Raw genomic sequence first — 25,068 nt, 5'->3', positions numbered from 1 at the left:
AGAAGATACATTAATATTATATTATCCCTTCCTTAGAAGAATTTTCTTGAATGGTCCCTCAGTTTCCCCTTTATAAAGATGGGGCAAAGGACTTTAGTTTATTCACTAATTCATTCAGCAAGAACAGTCTAGGCACTGAAAAGACAGAGATAAGTAAGATGTAGTCCATATCTGGAGATATGCACTGTCTTTTGCTATAGGAAACATACAGATAAATTACAATAAAATTCAAGTAGAGATAAAATTCAGTTTAAAACAAAGTGCTGTGGGATTATATTGTTAAGTTGAGGCAGAGATTTCCAGAAATGTTTGAATCCTTTGATAAAATATGTAGAGAGCTTATGCATCTATCTACCTATCTATATATGTATGTGTGTATATATATATATCCTAAAACTTTTTGAAATTGCACATAAACATAGTTTTTCCACTTCTATTTCATTGTCATCCACTCTGTCTTTGTATGTGTGATAGGAAATGACTGAACCATTTGAAAAACTGGCAAGGTTGTCTAGACACTTTTTAAAAATATCTCATTACTTTGTGCCTTTCCTCATCAGGTCACCCCTACTTGGAACCTTCTTTCTTCTTCTCTAATGATCAGTTTTATTTTTCAAGGTACCATTTGAGTTGGTTTGCATTTAGATGGTCTTAAGTGCACATAGGACATTAGATACTTAAATAACCTTCATTCTAAAACTACTTGTCAGGTACTGGTCATTACTCAGGGATGTGCTGCATATTGGGTTACTTTTATTGAGGAGCATTTGCAGAATGGCACTGACACAGGGTGATTACTTGGCTGGAATAAAACACACAGATGTGTGAGCTCTTCTTTAATCATATCTTTAAATCCCCCATCTTCAGAGAATTCACTTTGGTTTTAAGAGGAAACTTGTGGCAGAAATGAAACCTGGTTATCCTTTTACTGGGGAAATTTTCATATTTTTGAAAAAGTTAACCAAGCCATGTAACATTCAACCATTTAGATTTTGGGGTTGAAATTTGGGCACCATTTTTTCCTGATTTAGCTCTGCCTTGATTGTGCAGCTCCCTTAATATTAGAGCAGCCTCCATATGTCCTAATTAAGTGGCCAAAGCTTGGCTTCTGTGAATTGTTTCTGTAATGTAGGCAGTAATGACTCATAATGACTCTGAAAGAACTCTGTAACCAGTGTTGCCAAAACTAAAATTGTCTTTCATTTTTTATATCCCTGACTATTCTCACCCTATTGGGGATACTAAATGTATTTGTAATTGGAAGGAACCTCATATGTAGCTCGAAGGAATAGATAACACTTCTCTTTATGATTTTAAAAACTCTATGTGGCCTAGCCATGCATATCAAGGATATATATGCACACACACTTACCAGGACCTGTGATTTTTTCAAGGAAAGGAAAGGAAAGTTGCTCAGTTGTGTCTGACTCTTGGCGACCCCATGGACTGCTCAGTCCATGGGATTTTCCAGGCAAGAGTACTGGAGTGGGTTGCCATTTCCTTCTCCAGGGGATCTTCCCGACCCAGGGATCGAACCTGGGTCTCCTGCATTGTAGGCAGACGCTTTACCCACTGAGCCACCAGAGAAGTTCAAGCCTTCCCTTCAATCCTCAGAATTTGTCAATAAGAAATTGGTGAAAAGTTTCGCTTCTTTGCCCTTGTTGGAAAGCAGAATTCTGTGATCTCTTCAGACTGTGATTAACACATGTGGATTTACAGACACAAATCCCCAGGAGGTAGTATAAAAAGGGCACAGGGCTAGTACACCCAACCACCCACTAGTCCTGTCTGCTAAGACTGATTAAATACTCTGAATTTAAATTAAATACTCTCTAGAATTTAAGTATTTTGCCATTATGGACTAATCAGTACAGTCTAATTGATGTCTCTGTGTACCTTTCTAGACTTAGGGTAGCTTCAGCATTTTCTTGGTCTGTTGGACACACTCCAAGTTCCTTCTAGTCAGGCATGTTTCAATTCTTTTCATTCCCTGGAGAACTTTTAAGGCTGCAAGGGAGATTTTGAATATCCAGGAATGAGAGGGATGATGAATGCAGTAAGGACCCTGAGAAGGCAGAAGGGAATGGAATCCAGAGCCCAGGAGGGAAGGCTAAAAAGAGTAGAGACATCACTTTGATGATAACAGTAGGAAGGAGAAAAAATTGAGGGCAGACACAGATTAGGCTAGTTTCAGGGACTGGAAGTTGAAGTTGCTTCCGTTTTGTAAGTTAAAGTTGAGATAAGGTCAGTTTTGCTTAAAGAGAGGGGAAAATGAAAGAATAGAACTTAAGAAAATAGCTAAAATTTGGAATAGACACTGCTTGCACAGTCTCTTTCCCTAAATTAGTTGTCCCTATCAGCAGGGCTTGACCAGTTATACTGAAATTGTGCTGCCATACAGTGAACATATCAAAAAGCTTGCAAACTTCATCAGTAAACTCCTTTAATGAGCACCTCTCTCATCCTTTATCCTGTAATAATATGAATTTGTGCCATTACAGACAGTTCTAGCATCAGTTGAGCTGTCAATGTCACCCAGCAATCCATTGTTTGGCTCTTGATTGGCTGCTTCTGCTATTCTATTCTTCTCGGGTGTGGTGCTTCCACACTTCAGTCTCTAAGACTCTTTGCCACCCCCATGGACTGTAGCCTGCCAGGCTCCCCTGTCTATGGGATTTTTCCAGGTGAGAAAACTGGAGTGGGTTGCCATTTCCTTCTCCTGATGATCTTCCCAACCCAGGGATCAAACCCATGTCTCCTGCTTGACAGGCAGATTCTTTACCAGCAGACATTGTTTAGAGGTAAGGAAACTGGATTTTATAGGAACTGAAGTTCTCTGCAGTAACTTCACAAAAGAGGAACTGAGGTGTGTAGGCAGGGCAAGACCAGCAGCTAGACCTCCTAGAATTCCTTTCATTTATTTCCCAGTGGCAGAGCTACTTCTGAAGTGGGCCTGACTTTGCAGTGATTCCAGCAGAAAGGGTTGAAAGATGCATTTGGCCTACTCTCCAGTTGCCCTTTCAATTTCTCTGTCCTGAGGGATCACAGATTTCATTGCTCTAAACTTGATATATGAACATCTGGCTTTATAAAATGGTGAAACTTATATGTGTGGAAATCTAGATTTATGGACCATGTAACTAAATTATTTGTTGTGTTAGAGAGGATATATCCTATGTTTCTTTTAAATAATGACCTCTCATAACACATTTAAGATAGAATTCAATTTTCAGCCCTGTTAATAATGCAACCTAGTAGGTAGACACACAGTATGGCAGGTAGATGTCCCTGCTTGAGCTGGGATCCCTTGTCTTAACAACTATATAAACTGAGCTGAATATTTCCCAAATCAAGGATAAATAAGGTTTTGGTGTATGCCACTCTTTAAAAGGCAAGGGAGCTGCTTTCCAGACAACACACTACTTTTGACTTTAGGCTTCCTGCAGTTTCACTGTATGACAGTTTTCATTCTTCCTGATCCATTGAGTTGAACTTGTGATTTAAAGTGGTTCGAGGAACTGAGATTTATTGAAATTTGAGGAAGGAAACAGTGAAATAAAAAGGCAGTTTTGTTATTTTTGTACAAGGCTTCCTAAGAAACATTTCACAAACCACATGGTGTCAGTTACCTCTTCATTTGTTGGCTTCATTTGTTCATCCAGCCACCTACCCACTCAGCTACCCACTCATTCATTCCTTTTGCCAATATTGTCAGTAGTCACTTTGTTAGGATTGGGGATGCAACAGTGAAGAGGACAGACAGTTCCAGCCCTCTTGGAGCTTCTAGTCTAGTGTGAATTGCACCTAAGTTAACCAGGTAACTCTCAGTAGAGTGTGATTATTAGCTAGGAAGATTGAACTCCAAGATTTCCTGGGTGTATAGAAAAGTTTTTGATAACCCAGTGTTAGTTGCTCAGTCATGTTCTATTCTTTGCAACCCCATGGACTGTAGCCTGCCAGGTTCCTCTGTCCATAGGATTCTCCAGGCAAGAATACTGGAGTGGGTAGCCATTCCCTTCTTTATGGGATCTTCCCCACCCAGGGACTGAACCATGGTCTCCTGCATTGCAAGCAGATTCTTTACCGTTTGAACCATGAGGGAAGCCCCAAATCACCTGCGATTCACAGACAATGTGTAAGATACTTCTTGCTATATAAGAAATTATTCCCAAATGGTGTTTTGAACAATACACATTTATGATTACACAGTTTGTGTGGGCCAAGCACTGGGTTATGATTCAGCTGGGTACTCTGCTTCAGGGTTTCACATTGGCTGTAATCCAGGTGTTGGCCAGGGCTACAGTCATTTCAAGGCTTAACTGGGGAATGATCTACTTCTAAGCTCTCTCGTGTGATTGTTGGTAGAATTCAGTTCCTCGTGGATTGTTGGCTTGTGGGCATCAGACCAGGCTGTTGACCAGAGCTCACCCTAAATTACTTGCCATATGGGCTTTTTATGGGGCAGCTTATAACAGGGCAGCTGGCTTAATCAAAGTGAGCAAGTGAGGGAGAAAGAGTGACAGGAAGACAAAATCATAATCTTTTGTAAACTGATCTCAGAAATGACATCTCATCACTTTTGCCATATAATGTTCCTTAGAAACAAGTCACTAGATCCAGCTGCACTCAAAGGGAGCAGCTCATATCCAAAGGAAGATTATATAAGGATGTGAATATCAGAAGACAGAGATCATTGGGAGTCATTTTAAAAACTGCCTATCACAGAAATGTTCTCTTGTGCAGAGATGTGAGTTGCTTAATGGATTATTATTCTTGATCTCATTCTTATAAAAACTCAAAATTTGTCACAGGTTCCCCTGCCTCCAGTCCATGGCATATTGTCATAGGGTTATCGGGGTTGACAAGGAAACAACTCTAGTTGTTAAGTCCCCTATTCCTTACATCACTTCAATCATAATCATTGGGAGGGTCAGGAAGATATCTTCAGAAAGAAAGATTATTTGAGCAAGTGCAAATTTAGTGTCAGCTTTCATGGCGTCTATCCAAGATTTTTGGTTGTCCTGTTCTCTAAGACACCTGTTCTAATTAGGTTCTTTTGGTTACCAATGGCTCACTTAAGATACTTTAAGTAATGGATAATTTATAACTAGTATATTTGCCCATTGGTATCCAGAAAATGCTTGAAAACCAGGTCTCAGGAAAAGAGATGTATTTGTTAAGGTAGGGAATATGCCACTGTAAAAGACAGCAAAATAAAAAGCCTTAAGACAGGTGGAAATTGATGTGTTGATTTCTCTGTTTCCCTCTTTCCTTCTCTCTTCCTCTGCCTCCCTTCCCTTCTCTTGTTCCCTCCCTCCGCTTCCCTGTCATAACCGTATAGCTGGTTTAGTCAGGCAGAGCATTTCTGCAGTTGCACTCTATGAGGTAGTTCAAGGATCCAAGTATCTTCCCTTGTTGTTCCTGAATCCTCTAGAGCAGTGGTCCCCAACCTTTTTGATACAAGGGATGGATTTCATAGAAGACAATTTTTCCATGGACATGGGATGGGGGAATGATTCAAGTGCATTATTATATTTATTGTGCAATCTAATGCTGCTGGTGATCTGACAGGAGGTACTGGTCTGTGGCCTGGAGGCTGGGGGCATCTGCTGTGGAGCACAGACTGATAAATTATGACTGGGAGGCCAAATCTTGCCTGTTGCCTGCTTTTATAAATAAAGTTTTATTTGAACATAACCACCATCATTTTGTTTTTGTTTTATTTATTTTAATTGGAGGATAATTACTTTACAATATTGTATTAGTTTTGCAATACATCAACATGAATCTACCACAGGTATACACGTGTTCCCCACCCTGAACCCCCCTCCCATCTCCCTCCCCGTACCATCCCTCTGGGTCATCCCAGTGCACCAGCGCCGAGCACCCCGTATCATGCATTGAACCTGGACTGACGATTCATTTCATATGATATTATATTATACATGTTTCAATGCCATTCTCCCAAATCATCCCACCCTCTCCCTCTTCCACAGAGTCCAAAAGACTGTTCTATACATCTGTGTCTCTTTTACTGTCTCACATACAGGGTTATTGTTAGCATCTTTCTAAAATCCATACATATGGGTTAGTATACTGTATTAGTGTTTTTCTTTCTGGCTTACTTCACTCTGTATAATCGGCTCCAGTTTCATCCACCTCATTAGAACTGATTCAAACGTATTCTTTTTAATGGCTGAGTAATATTCCCCTGTGTATATGTACCACAGCTTTCTTATCCATTCGTCTGCTGATGGACATCTAGGTTGCTTCTATGTCCTGGCTATTATAAACAGTGCTGCGATGAACACTGGGGTACACATGACTCTTTCAGTTCTGGTTTCCTCGGTGTGTATGCCCAGCAGTGGGATTGGTGGGTCATAAGGCAGTTCTATTTCCACTTTTTTAAGGAATCTCCACACTGTTCTCCATAGTGGCTGCACTAGTTTGCATTCACACCAACAGTGTAAGAGGCTTCCCTTTTCTCCACACCCTCTCCAGCATTTTTCCTTGTAGACTTTTGGATCACAGCCATTCTGACTGGCGTGAAATGGCTCATTGTGGTTTTGATTTGCATTTCTCTGATAATGAGTGATGTTGAGCATCTTTTCATGTGTTTGTTAGCCTCTGTATGTCTTCTGTGGAGAAATGTCTATTTAGTTCTTTGGCCCATTTTTTGATTGGGTCATTTATTTGAGCTGCAGGAGTTGCTTGTATATTTTTGAGATTAATTCTTTGTCCGTTGCTTCATTTGCTATTATTTTCTCCCATTCTGAAGGCTGTCTTTTCACCTTGCTTAGAGTTTCCTTTCTTGTGCTGAAGCTTTTAATTTTAATTAGTTTCCATTTGTTTAATTTTGTTTTCATTTCCAGTATTCTGGGAGGTGGGTCATAGAGGATCCTGCTGTGATGTATGTCGGAGAGTGTTTTGCCTATGTTCTCCTCTAGGAGTTTTATAGTTTCTGGTCTTACATTTAGATCTTTAATCCATTTTGAGTCTTTTTTTGTGTACAATGTTACAAAGTGTTCTACTTTCAGTCTTTTACAAGTGGTTGACCAGTTTTCCCAGCATCACTTGTTAAAGAGATTGTCTTTTCTCCATTGTATATTATTGCCTCCTTTGTCTAAGATAAGGTGTCCATAGGTGTGTGGATTTATCTCTGCACTTTCTATTTTTTTCCATTGATCTATATTTCTGTCTTTGTGCCTGTACCATACTGTCTTGATGACTGTGGGTTTGTAGTAGAGCCTGAAGTCAGGCAGGTTGATTCCTCCAGTTCCATTCTTCTTTCTCAAGATTGCTTTGGCTATTCAAGGTTTTTTGTATTTCCATAAAGATTGTGAAATTAATTTTTCTAGTTCTGTGAAAAATACCGTTGGTAGTTTGATAGGGATTACATTGAATCTATAGATTGCTTTGGGTAGTATATTCATTTTCACTATGTTGATTCTTCCAATCCATGAACACAGTATATATCTCCATCTGTTAGTGTCCTCTTTGATTTCTTTCAGCAGTGAATTATAGTTTTCTATATATAGGTCTTTAGTTTCTTTAGGTAGATATATTCCTAAGTATTTTATTCTTTTTGTTGCAATGGTGAATGGAAATGTTTTCTTAATTTCTCTTTCTATTTTCTCATTGTCAGTGTATAGGAATGCAAGGGGTTTCTGTGTGTTGATTTTTTATCCTGCAACTTTACTATATTCATTGATTAACTCTACTAATTTTCTGGTGGAGTCTTTAGGGTTTTCTATGTAGAGGATCATGTCATCTTCAAACAGTGAGAGTTTTACTTCTTCTTTTCCAATTTGGATTCCTTTTATTTCTTTTTCTGCTCTGATTGCTATGGCCAAAACTTCCAAACCTATGTTGAATAGTAGCGGTGAAAGTGTGCACCCTTGTCTTGTTCCTGACTTTAGGGGAAATGCTTTCAATTTTTCACCATTGAGGATAATGTTTGCTGTGGGTTTGTCATATATAGCTTTTATGTTGAGGTATGTTCCTTCTATTCCTTCTTTCTGGAGAGATTTTATCATAAATGGATGTTGAATTTTGTCAGAGGCTTTCTCTGCATCTATTGAGATAATCATATGGCTTTTATTTTTCAATTTGTTAATGTGGTGTATTACATTGATTGATTTGCGGATATTGAAGAATCCTTGCATCCCTGGGATAAAGCCCACTTGGTCATGGTGTATGATCTTTTTAATGTGTTGTTGGATTCTGATTGCTAGAATTTTGTTAAGGATTTTTGCATCTATGTTCATCAGGGATATTGGCCTGTAGTTTTCTTTTTTTGTGGCATCTTTGTCAGGTTTTGGTATCAGGGTGATGGTGGCCTCATAGAATGAGTTTGGAAGTTTACCTTCCTCTGCAATTTTTCTGGAAGTATTTGAGTAATATATGTGTTAGTTCTTCTCGAAATTTTTGGTAGAATTCAGCTGTGAAGCCGTCTGGACCTGGGCTTTTCTTTGCTGGAAGATTTCTGATTACAGTTTCAATTTCCGTGTTTGTGATGGCTCTGTTAAGATTTTCTATTTCTTCCTGGTTCGGTTTTGGAAAGTTGTACTTTTCTAAGAATTTGTCCATTTCTTCCAAGTTGTCCATTTTATTGGCATAAAATTGCTGATAGTAGTCTCTTATGATCCTTTGTACTTCTGTGTTGTCTGTTGTGATCTCTCCATTTTCATTTCTAATTTTATTGATTTGATTTTTCTCCCTTTGTTTCTTGATAAGTCTGGCTAATGGTTTGTCAATTTTATTTATCCTCTCAAAGAACTAGCTTTTGGCTTTGTTGATTTTTGCTATGGTCTCTTTTGTTTCTTTTGCATTTATTTCTGCCCTAATTTTTAATATTTCTTTCCTTCTACTAACCCTGGGGTTCTTCATTTCTTCCTTTTCTAGTTGCTTTAGATGTAGAGTTGCTGCTGCTGCTGCTGCTAAGTCACTTCAGTTGTGTCCGACTCTGTGTGACCCCATAGACGGGGGCCCACTGTCTCTGGGATTCTCCAGGCAAGAATACTGGAGTGGGTTGCCATTTCCTTCTCTAATGCATGAAAGTGAAAAGTGAAAGTGAAGCCGCTCAGTCGTGCCCGACTCTTAGTGACCCCATGGACTGCAGCCTACCAGGTTCCTCCGTTCATGGGATTTTGCAGGCAAGAGTACTGGAGTGGGGTGCTGTTGCCTTCTCTGGGTGTAGAGTTAGGTTATTTATTTGACTTTTTTCTTGTTTCTTGAGGTATGCCTGTATTGCTATGAACCTTCCCCTTAGCACTGCTTTTCCAGTGTCCCACAGGTTTTGGGTTGTTATGTTTTCATTTTCATTTGTTTCTATGCATATTTTGATTACTTCTGTAATTTGTTGGTTATTCAGCAGCATGTTGTTCAGCCTCCATATGTTGGAATTTTTAATAGTTTTTCTCCTGTAATTGAGATCTAATCTTACTGCATTGTGGTCAGAAAAGATGCTTGGAATGATATCAATTTTTTTGAATTTACCAAGGCTCGATTTATGGCCCAGGATGTGATCTATCCTGGAGAAGGTTCCATGTGCACTTGAGAAAAAGGTGAAATTCATTGTTTTGGGGTGAAATGTCCTATAGATATCAATTAGGTGTGACTGGTCTATTGTATCGTTTAAAGTTTGTGTTTCCCTGTTAATTTTCTGTTTAGTTGATCTGTCCATAGGTGTGAGTGGGGTATTAAAGTCTCCCACTATTATTGTGTTATTGTTAATTTCCCCTTTCATACGTGTTAGCATTTGTCTTACATATTGCAGTGCTCTTATATTGGTTGCATATACATTTATAATTGTTATATCTTCTTCTAGGATTGATCCTTTGATCATGATGTAGTGTCTGTCTCTTTTCACAGCCTTTGCTTTAAAGTCTATTTGATCTGATATGAGTATTGCTACTCCTGCTTTCTTTTGGTCTCTATTTGCTTGGAATATCTTTTTCCAGCCCTTCGCTTTCAGTCTGTATGTATCCCTTGTTTTGAGGTGGGTCTCTTGTAGACAACATATTTAGGGGTCTTATGTTTGTATCCATTCAGCCAGTCTTTGTCTTTTGGTTGGGGCATTCAACCCATTTACGTTTAAGGTAATTATTGATAAGTATGATCCTGTTGCCGTTTACTTTATTGTTTTGGGTTTGAGTTTATACACCGTTTTTGTGTTTCCTGTCTAGAGAAGATCCTTTAGCATTTGTTGAAGAGCTGGTTTGGTGGTGCTGAATTCTCTCAGCTTTTGCTTGACCTTAATTTCCTCATGACTCCAGTTTTGTCTCATAGCATGTCCTGCTTATCTTTTCAATCTTACCTCACAAGATTCTCTTTGTTCATTGCCTTGTTTTCATAGTATTACATTGTTTCCATTTCCAAAAGGGAGTGTTAGATGAATCCAGACTATTTGTCAGAGTTTCTGGCCATTCTTGCAATGATTGACTTGGAGGTCAGTAATTACTGTGATTACGGAGGATGGAGTCACTTTGTGTAAAATTTGGCTTCTTAGAGCTTTTCTTTGAACAAAGGAGTAGGGATAGACCACTGACAGGTTTAACAGAACTATCATCATAAAACCACAGCTCCTCCTTGACATCTAGTATTGCTCCAGGCTTTCATGTGCATCTTTTAATCTGTCATAACTAAAGCTTGTCAGTCTACTCTCATCTATGAATGAGCCAAGTATCATCAATATTTGGCATTACTTATTTTTAAAAAACAATCCTTTGACATATGAAGAGTCTCCTAGTGTTGATAGCAGCTGGCAGTTAAAATTTGTTGATGGACATGAGTCTGTTACTGTGTTTAGCTGTAATAGCAGGACCGAATATAAAAACTATGCCTTTCTTAGAACTCCAAGAAAGTTGTCTTTATAACTTTTTATTTCGTTGTGTTAATCTTATCTTTTCCCATAGCCAGAACTTTCATCTCAAACCTCTCCTTCATTGTAAGAATGAACATTTACCATGTGGCAGACATGTGCTGAATATGTGACATATATTTCATTCTTACACCGGTGCTGCAATGTAGGTACCAGTATTAGCTCCATTTTGCAGGTGAGGAAACTGAGGCAGAGAAGTCAAGTGATTTCCCCCAAGTTACATAGCTAGTAAGTAGCAAATCCAGGATGCAAGCTCAGGTGGTTTGATTTCAGAATGAGGTACTTTTTCTCATTAAGTTATATAGTTCGTAAAATACTCCATACCCAAAATTGTCCGGTGACAGAGGTTGTAACTCTTTTTCGTTGCCTTTTCCCCTCATGAATTACTTTCAGTAATGCTCCAAGAGCTGTGTGTTTACCAGCTACTGATGTCTCAAGGAAGACAGTCAGAGTCCATCAACTAAACTATGCATGTGAAAAATGTGGAGTGGGACCTCTCTGGTGGTCCAATGGTTAAACCTCTTCATTTCCAATGCAGGGGGCACAGGTTTGATCCCTAGCTGGGGAACTAGAACCCCAGATGTCACGTGGCACAGCCAAAAAAAAATTTTGAGTGATATACTTTCATGATGAATTTAAAATGTTCTTATGGAGCTATGAAGGTCCATTGGATAAATGAATAATAAGTATTTACTGTCTATCACAAATAGTCTACATTATCTTGGTAAATGTAGAGGGTTGATTTTTCTTAGTATGTGTTGGTCATACAGCCACAATTAGTCCCAGGTAGTAATTTCTTTTGTGCGAGTAATATAGATTTTATGTCTTTTTAGCTTCTCTGGTGGCTCAGACAGTAAAGCGTCTGCCTGCAATGCGGGAGACCAGGGTTTGATCCCTGGGCTGGGAAGATCCCCTGGAGAAGGAAATGGCAACCCACTCCAGTACTCTTGCCTGGAAAATTCCATGGACAGAGGAGCCTTGTAGGCTACAGTCCATGGGTTCGCAAAGAGTTGGACACAACTGAGCAACTTCACTTGGACTTCACTTTGTCTTTTTAAAATACAGTCAGCCTCTGGGTTCCTTGGAGAGCTGACTGTACTAAGTCATTTTATATAAGGGACTTAAGCGTCCATGGATTTTGGTATCCGTGGGAGGTCCTGGAATCAACCCCCCACAGATACTGAAGGAAGGAATGGACTGTTATATCAATATATGACTAATATCAGAATGGCCTTTCCTGGATAGGAATGCTAACACACATTTTCAAAAACATTTAAACTACAAATGTAACAGTTGGTCTGCAAAGTTTGCATGTACTCCTCCTTCCTATTTGCTGTATTATTAAGCTATACTCGACCCTCCTTGAACACCTGGTTCAAAATTCACCTCTAGGTATCCAGCACCAATTAACTACATCTAACCCATCATTCCCTCTCTGTGTGCTCTCCATAATTCTAAATGTTCATACAGATGTTTGTTTTTGCTGACATGTTTTCTGTAGCTGGTATTAAGTCGTCTCATGCATGTTTGTTTTGTCACATTTTATAGACTGAATTGTCTTCATGATGTCAGGGAGGGCCTCTACAAACAGAAGGTGAGCAGTAAATGATGTTGACTGCCTGCCTTTACAGAACACAAACATCTGCTTGCTGCAGGTCAAGACTCTTAGAATTCTCGATGAATACAGATCCCCTTAATCACAAAGACAAGCCAAGAAGAAGGAAAATAAAGCACTTACAGCTTTTACAAGGAAAAAAAAAAGAAGCAAAAAAAGAAACGTTCACTATTTGATTTTGTTCAGGTCCACTCTGATTTAGCTTGATTAAAGCCATCTGAAAGTATTTTTAAAATAAAGGATAAAGAAGTCCCACATTGACTTCTTTTTTTATGCTACATGCAATGATTTCATTTTTATTCACTTAAATTTTTTATTTTTTTTAAATTTTACTTTATTTTACTTTACAATGCTGTATTGGTTTTGCCATATATCAACATGAATCTGCCATGGGTGTACACGTGTTCCCAATCCTGAACCCCCCTCCCACCTCCCTCCCCATACCATCTTTCTGGGTCATCCCAGTGCACCAGCCCCAAGCATCCTGTATCCTGCATCCAACCTAGACTGGCGATTCATTTCTTATGCGATATTATACATGTTTCGATGCCATTCTCCCAAATCATCCCACCCTCTCCCTCTCTCACAGAGTCCAAAAGACTGTGATTCCTATTTGAAGTTGCCATAATGCTTTGTAGAAGGTGCTAGTGCACCATTCACTTACTTCTGTGGTTAGGTGAAGGAGTGGTCAAGGAAGTGGTTTGTGTGTGTACCTGTGTGTGTGTGTGCCACAGGGGAGAGGTGTTCTCTCATAACACAAATCTCCCTTCTGAGATTTGTGTAACTATTGATTTATAAGAAAAAACCTATCATGAGAGTTAATCTGTATAAAAGAAAAAGCAAAGCCTTGGAACTGAAGCAAAGAAATTATGAACTCAGTGTTTGCTTAAACTCATAAGTTATAAGGAAAGTTTGGCAGATCTGGTATGATGGAGAACTAGTTTATAAGAGATCAATAAAATGTATAGGTATTTAAGAGAAAACATGTAGGCATGTGTTATCTAAATCTGGAAGCTTTGAGGGGAAGGTCCTGGCTTTCACAGTTCTATGCTACTCCTACTCCCAGCTGCTGCTGAAGAACTGACCTATTTTCTAGCTCTAAGAAGGCTGCCTTAGCCTAGACATATCTTAAGGAGTCAGCTCGGCTGTGGTTCATTCTTGCTGTCTGAAAATTATTTTAAATAAGGGTATCCAGTGCTGTCTTTCAAGCTTGTAGGTGTACCAGTCAGTCCACTATCAGTAATACACGGGTTTTGGGATAGTTTATATGTGTGAACAGCTAGGCTTTTTTGACAATCTACTTTTTCTCCCCTGGTCTCCTTTTTGCCAGTAAAACTGTTCATAGTCCGGTATTTACAGCTTGTTGCATGTTCACTGTGCCATAGAATATGTTCTATTTTACTTGGTAAAATCGTTTTCTATACAGCTGATGATAATATACTCAGCTGCTTATATGGTTGTTTCCCTCACCAGACTGAGAGCTGAGAACAAAAACATATCCTATTCTTCTTTATATCACTAGCATCTAGCAAAAATGAAATGATCTATAATTGTTCTATGGATGTATGAGCAGAGTTGTATCCCAGGATCAAGGACCAAAGTGAAAATAATTGTACTAATTTTAAACTGAGCATTTTCTATGTATCGGGCATTGTTTTGAGCTCTCAAATGAATGATACCATTTAATGTTCACAGCTACCACATGGAGAGTTATTATTATCCATGTCCCTGGTGGCTCAGTGGTAAAGAGTCTGCCTGCCAATGCAGGAGACCTGGGTTGGTTTCCTGGGTTGGGAAGATTCCCGGGAGGAGGAAATGGCAACCCACTCCAGTATTCTTGTTTAGGAAATCCCATGGACAGAGGAGTCTAGAGGAGCTACAGTTCATGGCGTCACAAGAGTCAGACACGACCTAGCGACTAAACCATCACGACCATCATGTTTGGTGGCGGAGAACGCCGAGGTCCAGAAAGGGGAAGTTATTTGCCCAAAGTCACATAGCTAGTATGTGTTGGAATCAGGATTTAAACCAAAAGGTGTCAGTCTTTAAATCTCCACCACTACACTGTCTGCTACAGTGTCAAGTTTATTAGTAAGCGTGGCCTGCTCGGTGGGGAGCTCAGGGTGACTTCAGGTTTCTGAGCCCAATATAGCTTCATATTAGTACAGATATTAATCTAAATTATCCCAGAGAACTGGGGACTTACTGGTGGTGGTTTAGTCGCTAAGTCTTGTACTTGACTGTTGTGATCCCATGGTCTGTAGCCTGCCAGGCTCCTCTATCCGTAGGATTCTCCAGACAAGAATACTGGAGTGGGTTGCCACTTCCTTCTTCGGGGGATCTTTGCAACCCAGGAACCGAACCCAGATCTCCTGCATTGCAGGCAGATTTTTTACTGACTGAGCTTTGAGGGAAGCCCTAGTTACCCCATATTTTCTTCCAGAAGGGGCAGAGACTACTCTTAATTTGAGGATGAGAATGCTAGCACTGGAAGAGACTTCTATGGAATTGTGGTGTTGAGTTTAAACAATTCCTTTATAATTCTCCCTCCTTGGACTCTGTTTCTCTCCTCTGGTCTATTTTTCTGATGTTAGGGATACAAATCATGAAGAATAGGTCACAGGTGTTCTTGGCAAAGGGCGTATCATTTGTGAGGATCTTGACGTGGCATATTCGAGAGGTACAAGCTGCTCAGTGTGGCTGGAATACGGGGACTGAGTGGCAGAAACACTAGATGAGCCTAGTGGGGGCGTGATTAGCTCATTCAGAACCTCCACAGAATTTGGGCTGAGTGTGGTTGGATGATCCTCAATATAAGTCATCAAATGATAATATATAGAAATTCTCTCCTACTTTTGTGAAAGTAAACCCCTTGAATTATTGAAGATGGCCCTTTTGTTGAATTCCCTGCTATGATGGATTATGTTCTAAGGGAGTCCCAGGTGCAGTCAGGCCCTCAATTATACTCAGAATATGTTCCTACAGAACATATTATCTATGAAAAATTCAGGACTAGAGACTTTGGGTCAAGATTATATAGATATAATATATATCTCTGGGTGTACATATATATATACACACATAAAAGATGTATATATACATAAGAGATGTATATATACATAAAATATATACATCTTTGGGTCAAGATGTAGATATTATAAATACATATAATTTAATGAAAGAGATTAAATTCATGCTCTAATAGAATTAGTAGGTATGTTGAAACCTTCAGTCACTGATCACAACTTAATTAAATAACTTAATTCCCATATATACCCCATTCCTTTTAGATCTACAGTTTACGCAGCAAATTATTCATCTAGTCACTAATCATCTGATTTTCCTACGAACACTCTGATGAGATGGCCTGAAATTTGAAGAAAATGATTATTGACATCCTCCAGGATACATAAAACACAGGGTGCCCCAGGCGTCTGGGCCTCCTTACTCTTCTGGTGGGGTGGTGGGAGGGTCTTCACATTTTGTAGTTTTCACCACAGATGCAATGAAGTTGGAGGTGAAGGTGTGTTTGGAGGTGAACTGACAATGGGAAGGAAACTAGCATTTACTAGCATTACTAGCATTTACCACAAGTCAGTGAGTGTGGGTGGCATTCATTATCTTATTTGTGGTGTGTGGTTTAGTCGGTAAGTCCTGTCCAACTCTTTGACTCCATGGACTGTAGTCCTCCAGGTTCCTCTCTGTCCATGGAATTCTCCAGGCAAGAATATTGGAGTGGGTATTCCCTTCTCCAGGGGATCTTCCCAACCCAGGGATTGAACCTGTGTTTCCTGCATTGCAGGCAGATTCTTGATCATCTGAGGGAGGTGCTACTAATGACCACTTTAGAGATGAGGAGACTGAGACTCACGTTAGATGACTTGCCCAAGGTCACACAGGGAGTTAAGTTCTGGAACAGAAATTTGGGTATTGTACAATTCTGTGTGCCTATGAAGTTATCCCCTTCCAGCTTCCCCTTTACTTGATTTTCAGTTTTCTGGACAACTGGCTTCTCCTTCCCTCTCAGGTTTTCACCAGAAATTGGCTCTTCTATTTGGAAATCAAGGCCTAATAGGGAGGGAGACCTGGTTATATGTGATATGGTGAATCAGCTAGCTTTTCTGGTTCTAGAATAGAAACATCTCACCAGCTGAAAGAACTTAAGGTTATTGCTGCATACTCCCCACCACCCCCCACACATCTTCCACTTCCCCTTCTTGCTGTCTGATACCATGTAACAATCTCCCCTCTTCATTCCTCTTCAACTGCAGAAAAGTGACCACCAGAAATAATTTCTGTGGCATAACTCAGAATTGTGTACCATGAACCAAAAATGAAGTATGACTTTTATCAGTTTTCTTGATACCTAAGAGCCCCAGGTAGGTTACAGGGCAGGAGGAAGTCTTTTTTGGGTGTGGATGCTTAGGGGCAGCTCAAGCCTGCCTGTATAGAGTGCAACAGTGAGGGCTATCTTTATCAGCCAAAGGCCAGAATAAAGGCAATGAGTGCTTGAGAACAGGAACAGGGAATTCTGTTTAGAGTAAGAATTCTTTAAAGGCAGAGGTCATTTCTTGTTTCTTGTTTCCAGCACCTACCACAGTGCTTGAATATAGCTGGTGCTCAATAAATGTTTATTAAACATTCAAGCCTAAAATTCTAAAGGAAAAATGAGTATGTGAAGAGAAACATCATTTTGTTAATAGGTTTCTTTTAAAGTAATTCAAGCTATGAGAAAGCAAGGAAACACAGTGGCCTTTTGGAGGAACTGCTATGATTACAGATGAAAATATTGGTAGTAATTCCAACTCTACCATTAACTAGCTATGCACCCATGGATGGGGCTTCCCTGGTGGCTCAGCTGGTAAAGAATCTGCCTGCAATGCAGGAGACCTGGGTTCGATCCCTGGGTTGGGAAAATCCCCTGGAGAAGGGAAAGCCTACCTACTTCAGTTGCAAAGAGTTGGACACAACTGAAGGACTTTCACTTTTCACTTTACCCATGGATGAGTCTCTTGAATATTCTGTGCTCTAGTTGCCTCATCTATAAAATTTAGAGGATAGAATGTTTCTAATGTTATTTCATAAGTTTATTATTTTAGTCACATGATAAAAAATATCCAATATTTATTTAGCTCCTAAAAGTTTACAATGACTCATGTGTATTATCTCAGGCCTCCCACAATGTTGTGAAATAATATGATTATCTTGGTTTTATAGATGAATAGTCCAGGGCTTAGATTAAGGAAGTAATTTGTACTAAGCACATTTTTTGACTCAAATCCAGTCCTTTTTCCAGGTTCTACAGCTCTTTGCACAGTAATTATCTGTATGTAAATAACGCTTCCAAAGTGCTTGAAAAATCATTCATTCCCGTAAGTCCTCAAGCTCTCTCCTCCAATTGTATTTGATTGTTAATTTACTCAGCAAACTCCTTTTGAAATCTCAAGCCCTTCTAAGTTGACTTAGGAATTTCACGTTCTTGAGGTCTTAATTAATGAGGCTTTCCTTTCTTCTTCTGCAATGAGCCTGGGCTTTTTGGTTAAGAAGATGCATTTGCCCTACTGGAAGCTTCAGCAGATTATGAAGGGTGATACTTTTTAGCTTAGCTAGAAATGGAATCCCTGTGCTAAGTGAGCTAATTCTGTTACAGCTAACAATAGAAAGTACACCTGCTTTTGCTTTAATGTAGATTCATATCTACTAGTGAAGATATGACATTATGAGCAAAGAACTGTGCACATAGAACATTTTGAAAACTATTTTGTCATTGGATGTATCAAAGCAAATCTACTACTGGACATGTTTAACATATATTAAGATAAATCATATTCCTTTATAACTTCAGTCCTCCTGGGAAGGACTATTCAGATATACAGTATTTCCCCAGGGCATGACACACTAGCTAAGTTTTCATAATTTGATGAAATATGAAGGGAGTTTGGCAGATATTACTGAACCTGTGAGAATTAACTGCTTGTAAATTCAATTAGTTCAAGGGGAGGGGACAGCTTTGGAGAAACATCAAAATTCAATTAGCAAGTTGGGGTTGTTAGCCCACTCTTTAGGGGTAATCTATCAAAAAGAAAAGAGTACTTAACACCTACGATCAACTAATTAAATGCATTAGGTTCTGACGGTGTGGTTTTTTTAAATATTCATCATCACTTTAAATCTATTTGGCCAGAAAACTTGGTATGAAAGAATTTTGATGGTCAGATTATAAATAAGCACATCGATGGACTAATTTAGGTGTAGGCTCAAGGTGTTTCCTTACTCTTTTCTTTTGATTGAAAGATTCTTACTCTAAAGTTTTGATTCCTTTTAATGGCTAATTTAGGTATTGCCAACACGATGCTGTTATCGTATGCTAAATACTGCTTAATTGTTAATGAACCTGTTTATCATGAGTGAAGTGTTAGAGGTATTAATTGATTACAATATTGCTCATTCCAGAAATGGATTTCTAGTGTGCTCAGAAATGGGATTTCTAGTCCAAATGATGTTTAGAGGCGTTATAATGTGGAGTGACTAAGCCAGGGAACGTGAACATTTTATGGATGTGTTCTCTCAAAGGAAATAATGTTTTTTCTTTGATTTACACTTGACTTTAACTAAATTTGTCATATACTTGTTATTGTTGAACTGTTTTGAAGCTTTATTTTGTTCTAGCCAGATTTCAGCTCATGGTAGTTATTGCAAATGTTATTAACAATGAGGTTTTGCTTCTTTATAATCACTTGCCACCCTTCTCACTACCGGCCAAGTGTTTACGGGGAAGCATTATTCCTTTATCCTGAAAGGAAAAAAATATGACGAGTCTCAGCATTGTAAGACAGCACTCTGGGATAAATGATGGATAAAGAATGATCTGGATTAGTGTTTTTACCACTCTTAGTTCTGTAAATATCCTTGATTGTTTGATGATTGTGGCCATATCTTGTTCAGTTTAACATTTCTGTTCCTTTTTATTTATTGGCACTCATGTCATCACACAATCACCCAGTAACTTATGTCTTCTTCAGTCTTTTTTTGTTTTCTCCCTATCTGGCTGTCTTTGGTTAACCTTGGTCTTATAGTCCCTTTACCCTGGGGGCTTCACTAATTTTTGTGTCTCTTTGCCTTTATTTATACAGGGCAGCTGAGCCACCTGCTCTCTTCCAGTCTTTGCACTAGGGTCATGTGTTTGATGGTGCTGCTTTCCAGCCTCTATCACTGTAATGGAAAGATCCTTTTATCTGTCAGGGGTCACTGACTCACAGAGTAGAAAATGAATTGAGGGCAATACAGAAATAAAAATTAACCTAATTTATATTTACCTGATTTAAAAGTAAGGATAGGAACATCAAAGTTTGATCCATGGGTTGTCAATACATTTATTTACTGGATACTGCATCAATTTGCTCTCTGTGCATTCTTTCAGGTTGTAGAATGACTGAGAGGTGGAGTGATGTAGAAGGCAAGAAAAATGCTGTAAAACACAGAGATTAAGGGATTGTTGCCATCTGAACAGGGAATCAGGGAGCATCAACTTCAAGTTACAATCAACTTCAGTTATCTACTCGGTAAATTCTCCACAGCAGATTTTCAAACCCCGGTTACTTTCTTTTTGGTTTCCAGCACACTAGTGGGCTGCACTCGCCATTGGTGTGTGCTTGGGGAATAGAAACGAATTTTAATACTGTCCTGCCAAATTTAATTGAGAAGCAATATCTGGTATTGAAAATGTTAATGTATAATATATAATGAGTTTTGGATTATCTGCTCTTTCAGATTAAATATATGTGATGGAATTATGTGTTATAGAAAAGCACAGAACATATAAAAATAATTTAAACCCCAGCTATGTTCTATTTGTGTGACATTGGACAATTTACTTGTTGCCTTCAATACTGCTGAGGCAGCTCAAAAAGTGAACTTTTTACTGTGGTGGACTGTTCTATTCAGAGAAGGCACTCAGAAATGTTAAAAATAAACAGTTTTGAGTAATGGCAAATTCACTCACTGGTGTTTTAGATAACAACACTAAGAAGTTGCTGAGGCTCCAAAGCTGATTACCAAGTAAAAAGCAGAGTGTGGAAACAGTAGTTTATTTAATACTTTTGAACAAAATAAACCCTTCTCTCCCTCACACCCTGCTTCAATGGCCATCCGCACAGGCACTTTCTATATCTTAATCTCTCTTCTCTACCTTTTCTGTGACTTGTGCTTTTTCTGTGTCTTCCCTCCCATTGGCCTCTTAACCATCTTTCCTTTGTATATGCTGCCTTTTCTTTTCTCCTCAACCTCCTATCCCATTAATATCTCTTTTATCCTTCTTCATCCTTCTCTTTTAGGAGCACATAATATTGAATTAGAGTATACTTTAAATAGTTGTTAATTTCATCAAAAATTAAAATAAAATTGTATATCAAAGACATGATCAAGAAAGAGAAAAGACAGCCTATAGAATGAGAGAGAATATTTGCAAATTATATATCTGATAACAATTTAGTATCCAGAATATATAGAGAATTTACAACTTAGCATCAAAAAGATAAACAACCCAATTTTTTTCAAAGGGGCAAATGACTTAAATAGTCATTTCTCCAAAGGAGATATAAAACACACCAACAAGCACATGAAAATATTCTTGATATCATTAGTCATTATGGAAATGCAATTCAAAACCACAAGGAGGTGCCATTTCATGCTATAATGAGGATGGCTATAACGATGATTTTTAAAATAACTAATATTAACAAAGATATAGGAAAATTGTAATCCTTGTGTATTACTGGTGGGAAAGTAAATTTGTTCAGCCACTATTGAAAACATGTTGACAGTTCCTAAAAAAATATTGAAAATAGAATCACCACGTGACTCAGTAATTCTCCTAGATATATATCCCTAAGAATCAAAAGAATCAAAAGTAAGGACTCCAGCAAATACATGTACATACATTTTCATAGCAACACTGTTCACGGTGTAGCCAAAAGTAGGGAAAAGCTCAGTGTCCATAAATGGATGAATAGAAAGACAATTTGACGTATATCCATATAATGGACTATTATTTAGTCATAAAAAAGAATAAAGTACCAATCCATTCCGTATACATGAACCCTGAAAACATTATCTTAAGAAATGAAAGAAATCAGACACAGAAGGCCACACATTGTATGATCCATTTATATCAAAAATACAGATTAAGCAAATTCATAGAGATAGAAATTATATTAGTGGTTACCAGGGCTTAGATAAGGGGAAATGAGAGATAAAGTGCTTAATGGCTGTGGAGTTTTGTTTGGGGAGTGATAGAAATTTTTTGGAACTAAATAAAGCTGGTAGTTGCACAATTTTCTAAATGTACTAAATTCCACTAAATTGTTCACTTTAAGGTGATCGTATGCTATGTGAATTTCAGTTCAATAAATTACATATACACACATCCATATATCTTCATATGTGTATATATATATACATATATTTCTAAGTTTGTTTCATATGCTGAAGTTAGAAATCAGGTATCTAACATTTCTCAAACACACCTGCACACAAATACCCTTTAAAACTACTGATGTTAACTTCCATTTTTCCTTCATGTGACCATCATTGGAGTTCTCTTTGTGTGTGTATGTATATGGCGGTTGGGAAGAAGTAGTTCAGTAACTATCCATTGCAAATCCAATCCCAAGATATTTTATGAAATCTAAAGAATAGAGTCAAATTAATATCTACCTAGTCCTTTTATCAATAGAAGAAAAGCTAAATTCATTAATGCATGTATGAATAGAAAAAAAAAACAGTAAAAGATAAATTTGGCAAAATAAAGTCTATTCAAAGGATGCATCTGTGAGCTGAGAAATGAGATAGGGCATAGTGCCCTGAGATAGCTTCTGTCTTCAGAAAAGCAAACAAGAGGAGAATAGATAAACAAGACTGAGGGCACTGACCTGGCCTGTTGAAACTAAAGAAAAGAGAAGGGCTTTGGTGAGTAGTCAGCATTCCAGCCACATCTAGTAGGGATTTTGAGGTGGAAGGAGATACTCTAAGAGAGGGAGAAAGAGTAAATGTGGATGTGTTTGTGTTCAAATTAATCTCCAGGGTAAACATAGTCATAAAAATCTCTGAAATTCAGATTTCCACTTTAGTATTTTAGTATGAAGAATATTCTCTGAGAAGCATAGGAAATAGGTCAGTTCTGACTATTAGGACTTATGAGATTGGCTGATGAGTGACAGATACTCTGTCAGTTTTGGATGTCTGAATAGGTTTATTTACAGGCTACACTTATTTGCTTTTGAACAAATAATTGATGCTTTTGAATTGTGGTGTTGAAGAAGACTCTTGAGAGTCCCTTGGACTGCAAGGAGTTCCAACCTGTTAATCCTAAAGGAAATCAGTCCTGAATATTCATTGGAAGGACTGATGCTGAAGCTGAAACTCCAGTATTTTGGGCACCTGATGTGAAGAACTGACTCATTTGAAAAGACCCTGATGCTGGGAAAGATTGAAGGCGGGAGGAGAAGGGGACAACAGAGGATGAAATGGTTGGATGGCATCACTGACTCGACGGACATGAGTTTGAGTAGGCTTCGGGAGTTGGTGATGAACAGGTAAGCCTGGTGTGCTGAAGTCCATGGGGTCGCAAAGAGGCAGACACGACTGAGCAACTGAACTGAACATCTATTTGAGCCATGAATTCTTCTAGTCATACCATAAGAGCTTGCATTTTAAGATGTTTTTAAAGTTATAAATAATCAACTACTGCAAGCTGGGCTCACAAGACCAGATAGTGTGGTCAGGAGTGATGGGAGAGTAACCCAGAAAGCTCCCCTTTCTCCCTGAGTTGTCACTACTGTTAAATTGTTCCTTGGCAGTGGTCTAAGTCCACCTTTTCCCTGGGGCAGATTGCTATTTTTGTGAAGAGAGGACCAATATAATTGGGGTTTATTTAATGGATTGATAGGGTAAAGGAGTAAAGGTTTGCCACAGGAAATAAATTGATAACTAATGTATTTTTGCATCCAAGACTGGAAAGGAGAGATAATGGAGAGAAAAGAATAAAGTGAAGAGTTAAGACTATTGTTTAAATGAAAGTTTGTTGGCCTCTGCCAGTGGTTTATTTCTTTTGGCTTGCATTTCCTTTAGACCTATATACCTATGGGGATGAGAATGGGAAAATTACTCCCTGCCTCTCTGAGATATATATTTCCATCCTATGGTCTTTGCATCTCCCTATCCTGCAAGTAAATACACAGACAAGTAGGAAAGAAAATATCCAAATATATAGTCAACATAACAGTAGCTAGGGATAGTAGACTAGTGATGGTTTTCTTGATTCTCACTGAATGAACATTTAACTTACCAGTATTTTACTGCATCACTGAGAGTAATAAGACCATACCAAACCCACGTCTGTACTACCCATAACAAGCTGTGTAAATTTTGTTGGCAAGACTTTAGTTTGCCAGCCTTTGTAGCGGCACCTGATACATGGCCATAGCTACGGATACCTTTCAACAATTATTTTCATCTTCCACTATGAATAGAGAAGAGTAAGTTGACATTGGCTGAAGAAGAGATCTTTTGTTAAGATAATAGTCATTTCAAAGGATTTTATTGGGAGGAACTTTATTTTTCCAGATCAATGATAAAACCAGATTCATTGGCAAAAGCTTTATAACAGTTGGTTAATGACAAATTAAGTATGTTTGGGCCAGTTCCCTAAGCTTTCAATACTGATGTTATAGAACACCAATGTTTTACTTTCCTATAGAACTGTTTCTGTCATCACTATTGGAGAACAAATTATGGACTGAATGGGCCCTGAAACACTTTTAAATGTCACGATTAGTCACTGAAGAAGTCTGGGGAATCTTTTCAACAATATTCTTTTACTCTTCTGTTTAGACTGGTTCAAACCCGGCTTGGGTAAAAAAAGAATGGACTGAGTAACCCTCCAAGGTCATTTCCATTTTACTGATTTTGTAACCTAACTCTCTTGATACTTCTCCATTTCTTCCTCCCCACTGGAAATGAGAGAAATACAAAGCCCCTTATCAGAAATCTGTGATAAGCTTTACTAACAAGCCACCTACACATATCAAGAATATGAGCTCAAAGTACATTACTTGACACTGTTCTCCATAGTGGCTGTACTAGTTTGCATTCCCACCAACAGTGTAAGAGGGCTCCCTTTTCTCCACACCCTCTCCAGCATTTATTGCTTGTAGACTTTTGGATCGCAGCCATTCTGACTGGCATGAAATGGTACCTCATTGTGGTTTTGATTTGCATTTCTCTGATAATGAATGATGTTGAGCATCTTTTCATGTGTTTGTTAGCCATCTGTATGTCTTCTTTGGAGAAATGCCTATTTAGTTCTTTGGCCCAGTTTTTGATTGGGTCGTTAATTTTTCTGGAATTGAGCTGCAGGAGTTGCTTTTTTATTTGTGAGATTAGTTGTTTGTCAGTTGCTTCATTTGCTATTATTTTCTCCCATTCTGAAGGCCGTCTTTTCACCTTGTTTATAGTTTCCTCCATTGTGCAGAAGCTTTTAAGTTTAATTAAGTCACATTTGTTTATTTTTGCT

At 38.5% G+C, this 25,068-nt stretch overlaps 1 non-coding gene across 1 annotated transcript; it reads right to left on the bottom strand.

Moving 5' to 3' along the window:
• Nucleotides 1–1,514: 1,514 nt before the first annotated feature.
• Nucleotides 1,515–1,588, bottom strand: TRNAC-ACA (transfer RNA cysteine (anticodon ACA)). Its single transcript has one exon. It is a non-coding gene; the product is annotated as a tRNA-Cys (tRNA).
• Between the last annotated feature and the right edge of the window lie 23,480 nt (nt 1,589–25,068).

Source organism: Capricornis sumatraensis, chromosome X (assembly GCF_032405125.1).
Source record: "Capricornis sumatraensis isolate serow.1 chromosome X, serow.2, whole genome shotgun sequence".
NCBI lineage: Eukaryota > Metazoa > Chordata > Mammalia > Artiodactyla > Bovidae > Capricornis > Capricornis sumatraensis.
This window is presented reverse-complemented; position numbering and strand designations above follow the sequence as displayed.